This window comes from Hylobates moloch, unplaced genomic scaffold (assembly GCF_009828535.3).
Source record: "Hylobates moloch isolate HMO894 unplaced genomic scaffold, HMol_V3 SCAFFOLD_16, whole genome shotgun sequence".
In the NCBI taxonomy this organism is placed as follows: domain Eukaryota; kingdom Metazoa; phylum Chordata; class Mammalia; order Primates; family Hylobatidae; genus Hylobates; species Hylobates moloch.
The window spans coordinates 81,870,433-81,878,832 of NW_026652291.1; positions in this window are offsets into that span (position 1 = coordinate 81,870,433).

Consider the following 8,400-nt stretch of genomic DNA (forward strand, 5'->3'; position numbering starts at 1 on the left):
TGATTTGCATTTCTCTGATGGCCAGTGATGATGAAAATTTTTTCATGTGTCTTTTGGCTGCATAAATGTCTTCTTTTGAGAAGTGTCTGTTCATATCTTTTGCCCACTTTCTGATGGGGTTGTTTGTTTTTTTCTTGTAAATTTGTTTGAGTTCATTGTAGATTCTGGATATTAGCCCTTTGTCAGATGAGTAGATTGCACAAATTTTCTCCCATTCTGTAGGTTGCCTGTTCACTCTGATGGTAGTTTCTTTTGCTGTGCAGAAGCTCTTTAGTTTCATTAGATCCCATTTGTCAATTTTGGCTTTTGTTGTCATTGCTTTTGGTGTTTTAGACATGAAGTCCTTGCCCATGCCTATGTCCTGAATGCTATTGCCTAGGTTTTCTTCTAGGGTTTTTATGGTTTTAGATCTAACATGTAAGTTTTTCATCCATCTTGAATTAATTGCCGAATAGGAGCAGCTCCAGGCTATAGCTCCCAGGGTGAGCGACGCAGAAGATGGGTGATTTCTGCATTACCAACTGAGGTACTGGGTTCATCTCTCTGGCGAGAGTCAGACAGTACGCGCAGGACAGTGGGTGCAGCGCATGGAGCATGAGCTGAAGCAGGGTGAGGCATTGCCTCACCCAGGAAGTGCAAGGGGTCAGGGAATTCCCTTTCCTAGTCAAAGAAAGGGGTGACAGACGGCACCTGGAAAATCGGGTCATTCCCACCCTAATACTGCGCTTTTTCAATGGTCTTAGCAAACGGCACACAGGAGATTATATACCGTGCCTGGCTCGGAGGGTCGTATGCCCACGGAGCCTTGCTCATTGCTAGCACAGCAGTCTGAGAGCAAACTGCCAGGCAGCAACGAGGCTGGGGGAGAGGCGCCTGCCATTGCCGAGGCTTGAGTAGGTAAACAAAGCGGCTGGGAAGCTTGAACCGGGTGGAGCCCACCGCAGCTCAAGGAGGCCTGCCTGCCTCTGTAGACTCCACCTCTGGGGGCAGGGCACAGACAAAAAAAAGGCAGCAGAAAACTCTGCAGACTTAAATGTCCCTGTCTGACAGTTTTGAAGGGAGTAGTGGTTCTCCCAGCACACAGCTTGAGATCTGAGAGTAGACAGAGTGCCTCCTGAATTGGGTCCCTGACCCCCGAGTAGCCTAACTGGGAGGCACCCCCCAGTAGGGGCAGACTGACACCTCACACGGCCGGGTACTCCTCTGAGACAAAACTTCCAGAGGAACGATCAGGCAGCAACATTCACTGTTCACCAATGTTGTATTCTTAAGCTTATTATCAATAATATGCCTTATATTTATTTAGCATTTTATACTTTACATAACACCTCCACATTCCATGTATCATTTAATCACCACCTCAATTCTGTAAGGTAGGTGGCTTTTCAGTTTTTATGAATGATGAAACTGAGACTCAGATACTAAAACAGGGCTTTGAGTTCAGGTCTCCAAACTTTGACTTTCCGTAGTAATAGCTGTCTTATAAGAACATTGCACATTTGTAGCAATTAAGAATTGAAGCAAATAAAATACTCCCCAATTGCGGAATTTCTGATATCACTTGTCTACAGTGAGCTACTTTTCTCTGTTTAACTATGTCATTTTTTCCATGATCACAGGCTCACAGGCAGTAGAAGGAAATGACAGATTACTGGGATGAAAGCATGGGGGTAGGGAACATACCATTTAATTTAGGGGAAAATAACTCTATGTACTTCAATAGTCTCTTAAGATTGTTACAAAGTATTATGTAATGGTTAAGGCAATGTAGTATGGTGGAAGGAATATGGTCTTTGGAATTCTGCAGACATGTAATTTGAACCCAATCCTAGATATGCCACTTACCAGCTATGTGACTTTGGGTAAAGTAATTGAACTTCTCCTGAGTTTCATTTTCTTCATCTGTACTTAGCGTTATTACTACCTGTTTCATGGGACTGTTGTGAGAGTTCATTGAAAAATGTGAAATTAAAATAAGAGCAGTTATTATCCGAGCACTTACTAAATGCTCCCTTAGTTTGTACAACTATGGAATAGGTCCTGTTGTTATTAAAATTTAATAAATGAAGAATCTGAGCTTAAAGACATTTACCAACATGCCCAAAGTCACACAACTATTAATAGTAATCTGTGCACCAGTGTTCATTCCCAAGTCCACCTGATTCTGATTCTGTTCTATGCCACATAGTGTGTAATACTCAATACTTTTCGTTGAATGGACAGCATTTGTAATAATGATTGTTTTTGTCTGTCCAGTAATACTTCCTCCCTTCTTCTGTTAACAGTACTCATCTTATTTTGGGAAACTAGATTTGAACCACTCTAACCAATGGAACTGTCACCCCCTAGCCATGGTGATTAGTACAAGAGGTGGGCACATGACTCAGTAAAGTCAATCGGAACACTTCTTTGTGTTATATATAAAAGAGTGAGAAGTTCTTTAGTTTCTTTAGGATTGCTGTAGTAGGATGATATAATCTGGAAACTGAAAAATAACTGAATTACTGATAATATAAGCCAATCACTTCCTCCATAGAAATGGAGGATGGCATCTGAATGAAGAGATAAAAGATAATGCAGAGAGGAATGAAAATAAGAATGGAGAAAGAATCTTGATGGTAGAGATAATGAGTTCCTGAGTCAAGATTTCATATAGTCCAGTGAGCCAATATAGTTACTGCATTTGCGTGACCTAATTTGGGTTGGATTTCTGATACTCACAACTAAAAGTAATGAAGAGGTTAAAGTGTTGTCAGTTGTTTTAAATGCATATTGTAATGACTTTCTACTATAAGCGTTTAAATTAAAATAATTTTGTGCTTAAAAATAAAGACAATTGTGTGAAAAATTTTAGTGATAATTTCTCAGAGAGACTAAAAAATGAAGTATGATTTTGTGTTAATAATATCTTGAAAATATGACGCAATAGTGAGTCATAATTCACTATTATAGTTATCTAAAATACAAGAGAAAAGTTTTTGACTAATTTGATACTTTTATAAAAATATATTTTAATCTCTCTGCTTGGAAAGCTCTTCCTACAAATACTCATGCAGCTCCCTCTCATAGTTTATTCAAGTTCCTGACCCACATTACAGTGAGGCTGTCCCTGAAGATTTTATCTAAAAAGTATCCGACTTCTGTTCTACATTACAGTGAGGCTCTCTCCCTGAGTATCTGATCTCAAAAGCAACTTCTTCTCAACATGTTTTTGGATTCATGGAATTTCTAACTACTGGACATTGTACTCTACATGTTGGTTTATCATTGTCTTCCACACTAGAATATAAACTTCATGAGAATAGAGGTTTTTGTCTCATTATTTAATGAGTGAGTCCTTTTAGGTAGACTGTTTGCTATGGAAGTAGAGTAATTCATCGTGGCAAAAATAAGAGTATCAGAGACAGGCTGGCTGACTAGCTTTGATCAAATTTACATTCTTCTCTTGCTGGTGACATGTTGAGTCCATATTTTTCAGTCTACCTTATAGTTGGGCATGACCATATGAAGAATTAAGATTTGAAAAGGAATGCTGTACACTGCTCCAGGGCCTGATTCATAAAACCTACCATGCATAGGGTTATAGTCATCTTACTGTGCCTAGGACAGTTACAGGTTATACTTAGTCAAGCCTAGTTAGTGGCCCTTTCACTCCCTAAAGTAGCCCAGTTTAGACAAATTATATAGACAGCATACCTATGCAAGACATGCCAGGTCCTTTCCTCTTTTGCTGCATGTTGCACACAAGCCCTATGACTCTGGAAGCTGCACATTACAGATTGTGTAGCCGCCAGAAGGAAGGATCCTGATACTTGAATCATCTCTTGAGAGAGAGCGGCTCATCTACCTGCTTTGAACTTTGAGTAAGAAAAAATTATTTTATCCTTGAGCTATTATATAATTTGGATTTGTTTATCTCAGCAATTGGCCTACCCTCACTAATAGAGGAATATAAAAGTCAAATTGTTAGTATGCAAAATATATAAAATTAGGAAATATACTTGCTTATTTTTAACTGATAAATGTACAATTTGACATTCCAATTGTAAATTGGTTTAAAGAGCTCATTGAATTAGTATAATATTTCAGCATTTGATGATTTATTTTATAACACCAATGTTGTTAGTAAAAATCAACTTAGAGTCATAATAAACTGAGTCTGGATTGTCTGTTCCCACAGGGATGGTTAATCTGGCTATTCTACTGTGGAATGTTCCATGTGCATGCAGGAAAATCTTATATGACTGGTTGGAATAATTTGATTACTCTATATTCACCAACTGGAAAGTCTAGTCTTAATATCATTTTTGTCTTCATTTTGTCCCTTGATAACCAATTCGTGAAGCCAATTAAGCTGAATCAATTCTTTCTGGAAGGCAGAAGTCTCACAAACTGTTTCTGAATACCATCTGCTGCACAAAGAAAGAAAATATAGTATGCTAATTAGTGTATTATGAAATTGCTGAGGGAGTAAGTGGTGGTGGTTTTGGAGTCGGTGGATTTCTGTGAGACCCCGGATTCTGACAGATGCTAGAGAGTACACGGTACCTAGCTCTAGAAGTGCGGAGAGAATTTCTTACCTGAAGCTTGACTGGCTCTTCTCTGCCACTATAGTCACCAGACAAGAAAGCAAAAACAGATTTATTTTAGCCAATTGTGTGCATCTTAATTTTTAAACTAAATTAACACATGCTTCTTGAAACTATATCCAAAGCATACAGAACTGCATATTGAGGGGTAAAATAAGTCTCCTTTTCCTTTTCCCCTTCTAAATCTTCATGGGTAGCTGCTACTAAAAATTTTTAGTTTGGGGCTGTTTTTATTTTGGAATATTTTCACAAAGCTCTAATGACCCTTGCTCTTTGTTCCTCAAAATGTTGGTTGGGGCTGGGCATTGTGGCTCATGCCTGTAATCCCAGAACGTTGGGAGGCCAAGACCCCAGAAGGATTGCTTGAGGCCAGGAGTTCAAGATCAGACTGGGAAATATAGCCAGACACTGTCTCTACAACAAATAAGAAGAATTAGCTGGGTGTGGTGGTGCATGCCTATTCACCCAGCTACTCAGGAGGCTGAGGCAGGACGATCGCTTGAACCCAGGGGGTTGAGGCTGCAGTGAGCCATGATTGTGCCACTGCATTCCAGCTTGATTGACAAAGCCAGACTCTGTCTCTAAAAATAATTTTAAAAATATTGGTTGGTTATGGAGAATCAGGTCCTTTTGACAAGTGAGTTTAGCCATGAGGTGATTACATCTGACAGGCTGGCATTTTCACTGTGGTAACCTACAGTATCAATATCTCTAGGGTTTTTTACCCTGGAAGTCCCTGAGGCCCCTGCTTAAAGAGGGTAAGACAGCACATCCTTTTTGGAAGGAAGACAAGCGATGGGGGGCTGAGGGTCTCAGTATTCATTATACAGATTTTCCTTTACTACCCACATTTCCAATTTTGGATCTCAACGCTTCTCCTAATCCAAATGCTCCTGAGGTCTAAAGTTTAGATCCTCTCAGTCCAATTTGCTCTCCCTCCTATCTCTGAGGGAGAGTTGGGTATTGTGTTGTTTGAGGGAAGGCTTTTTTTCTTCCCCCGAACTGTGACTTTTTTTTCCCTTGTGCCCTATCCTCACCTTTCTACGGCAGCCTCACCTCCTGTGGTAGCTTCATGATCGTTCAGATGAAGTGGGATAAGGAGATCCCCCCGACAACCCAGTTTTTCTGAATAATCATGGTTGATAGACTTAAGAACTTGTGAATTGTTTTTCATGATGTAACAAAAATGAAGAAACACAAAAAAAGAATTTGCCTCTGTATTCATTGAGTGGGTATTTTAAGGAAATGCTTTCGCTTGATGATGAAAAGCCCGCATTCAGGTATCTTGATGTTGTCCGTGAAACTCCTTCAGTGGGAATGTTCTTTAATTTGATTTGAAGAAAATATTGTGTAACACATGACTCTCCTACTGAGTATCGTGTGTTACGTGTGTTACACAATTGTTCCATTCAAATCAAATTAAAGGACTGAGCTGAACTTGAAATAACTGGCTCAGATTTTCCTTATGTAACAGTTATTAGAAGGAGGTAATTACTTGGCAAAACTTTTATGATATATTATTGTCATGAAACAGAATATTCTGGACCCTTGATATTACTAGGACAATGAAACAATCCCTTTTATAGGCTAATCATAAATTTGACATAATAGTACCAAGCTTTCATCAGAGTAAGGATAAGATTGCACACCACATTGACACTCTCTCAGCACACCCTCAGCATTCAGCAGAGGTAAGGAGAAACTGGGGAATTTTAATTTGAAATGTAATAGAAAAGTTGTACTTCTTATGTTTATTAGTAATATATATTATTCATACTAAACAGAAATAACATATAGTTGATAGAAGAAAGATGGATCAATATAATTTGCATTCTGTTAAATCTCTGAGCAAGCTTAAATAATTTAATTTTTTTAGCCTTAATAAATCTCCCTCCAAAGTAAGTAGAATAAAAAGATATAGGTAAAGATATCTTATGAGGGGAAATCTTCAGTCAGTATTTAAATTTGTTGCTTAATATGCTGAGATGTTTTTCAAAATTAAGAATCATTACCTATATTGATGTGGTTATTTTGGTTGTTTTATTAAGAAAACATTTGAATTTATTATAAGAAACACCAGATGCATCTAGGAATGCAGCCTTTGGGAAGGCAGCCTCAGGAATGGTGTTAATTTCCTGTTGCTGCCGTAACAAATTATCTCACATGTAGTGGCCTAAGGCAATACGGATTTACTATCTTACATTTAAGGTATCGGCAGGGCTGTATTCCTTTTCTTGAGATGCTGGGCGAGACTCCTTTCCTGTCTTCTAGCTTGCAGAGCCTATCCAAATTCCTTGCCTTAAGACCCCCTTTTTCCATCTCCAAGCCATTAGTGTAGCATTTTTCTGATCCTCTTTCTGTTTTTGCATTTCTTTTTGAAAGTATACCTAATGTAGATTACGGGTTGATGGGTATAGCAAACCACCATGGCACGTGTCTACCTATGTCACAAACCTGCTTGTTCTGCACAGGCACCCCAGAACTTAAAGTATAATTTAAAAAAAATAAACAAAAACAACAACAACAAAACGAAAGTAAAGATTCTCCTTCCTCTCTTAAGGATTTTGCGTAGATTCCCCCCACTGGATAATCTAGGCTAATTTCTCCACCTCAAGGCCCTTAACCTTAATTACATCTAAAAAATCCCCTTCGCTGTGCAAAGTAATATATTGTAAGGTCTGGGTAATAGAGTGTGAATATCTTTAGGGGGCCATTATTCTCCCTATCACAGGTTCTAACTTTAGGTTCTTCGGCAAAGTAGGGATGCAGACACAGTTCTAGATATAATCTCATTTCCACTGCATAGTTCTTGTATTGTTTTGCTGGAGGCATTGTCACCATACAATAGGAGCTACTGTATTTTTTTCATGCAATTGACAAATATATATTGAACTTTCAGGCAAGATGACCCAGAGAGAATGCTATCTAAGCTTCTGTAAGTGCTTTGCAAAACTGGACCCTCTATGTGTATATGTAGAAGCTAAGTTATAGTTGAGGTTGTAGGACCATTACATTTTTATTTATATTACTGCTACATTCTGGAAATAATGTTGGTACAGGCAACAGATAAGACCTCTGCCTTCATGAAGCTCAAAAGAAATGGATAGTTCAAGACCCAAAAAGTTTAGTGTCCTAATTTAATAGATTTAGCAGGAACGAGAATCTTTATACATCAAATGTACAAGAAGGACAGAGAAAGAGCGGGAAAGAACTGAGACAGTAAGAGGGCTGACAGTCAAGAGTGTAAGAAGATAGGAGGAAGTGCCTACCTGAAAGTCTCATTTTAGATTACAAGAACATTGAAGAAAGCAAAAGTGTTCTAAACTTGAGGAAGTTTACCTTTCGGGTTATTTTTTTAAAATCTCAGAAATATTGAGTTGTTGACTATTTTGAGTATTTCTACTCTGTAGTTTACCTTTGGACTTAGGTTTGGGTAAGGAAGTTAATCTGTGCAAACAGAGCAGAACGGGCTCTAAAGAGGAGAAAATAATTTTTACCAAACCTAGTTATCACTTACTTGGCAGAAAGTACAACTTTACAAACCCAATTTATTTTCCTGGTCTTATTTTTTGGATTATGGTCCTAAGCAGTTTATGTGTGACCTGACTACACAATGATTACTTTTCACCGCAAATTCCAGCAAACTTTGGCAGAATGCTTTTAGTTAGTTGTCCTCTATCACCGCTGATACCCCTGCCTCACCACCATCACCATATGTCACCCTCACCATCCCTCCCTCACCACCACCTCCCTCCCTCACCACCTCCCTCCCTCACCACCTCCCTCCCTCACCACCTCCCTCCCTCACCAC